This window comes from Schistocerca gregaria, chromosome 3 (assembly GCF_023897955.1).
Source record: "Schistocerca gregaria isolate iqSchGreg1 chromosome 3, iqSchGreg1.2, whole genome shotgun sequence".
In the NCBI taxonomy this organism is placed as follows: domain Eukaryota; kingdom Metazoa; phylum Arthropoda; class Insecta; order Orthoptera; family Acrididae; genus Schistocerca; species Schistocerca gregaria.
The window spans coordinates 907,209,291-907,210,256 of record NC_064922.1 but is presented as its reverse complement, the minus strand read 5'-3'; positions in this window follow the sequence as shown (position 1 = coordinate 907,210,256).

Genomic DNA, 966 nt, shown 5'->3' with positions numbered 1-966 from the left:
CACGTACTGTTTCTCTTACAACATGTGAGTTAGTATGTGAGTGCTCTGCCCTCACTGACGACATTGTGACCTGCGTCACTAACCTACTGTCAGAATATGACTCGTCGGCACAACTCTGCCATAAAACAAAAAGCTGAAACCATGAATAGCACACACTTGTCGCGGCTCGTACCTCGCTGCTGAAACTGCAGTCCGCAGTGCCGTCACCTAATCATGTTTCTCCAGCAGACACCAGCTCAGACACTCAACAGGTTAGTCCAAAAACATTAATTGCATGTGAGAATTCGTGTCCGGTAGACACTGCACCCCCGACGTGCTCACCACATACAGTGCCATGTGTTTCAAACAGCGCTTCTAATGACAGTCGCGCATGCGTTGTGACCGTGCCCACCACGCAGGCAGCTGCCCCACATGTTGATTAACATTCTCCCTCTCTCACACACCAGCCACGTGACTCAGCTGTTCCCTGCATGATGCCAACACCTCTCTTGCCCGTGCCGGTTACCCAAGGCAAGGCTGACAACAGACAGTCACTGCACGTCCTGACCTCCTCCACACTGCATGTGCAGCTGACCTCTCCAAACAAGCCCATGCCGCACTCACATAATAAGCATGTGACTTTCGTGCTGCCTTTTCCCACTTGCCATAACGGTTATGCCGCACCGCACCCAACTCGTTCAGAAACTTCACGTGCAGTTCTCACACAAGATAGTTACCACTGCCGGACCTCCTGTTAGGCAACACACAGTTAGACGCCTCAACGTCATTAAGTTGTGCATGGCCCAGCAGCAAATTAACAAACTTTTGGAGGCAGGTATCCTGCGAACGTCGGACAGCAACTGGTCTTCACCTATTCACCTCGTCACCAAAAACAACGGTTCTTTCCGAATGTGCAGCGACTATAGATGCTTAAACACTCATACCATCATGGACTATTACTCAGTGCCAAACATAAACAATTTCACT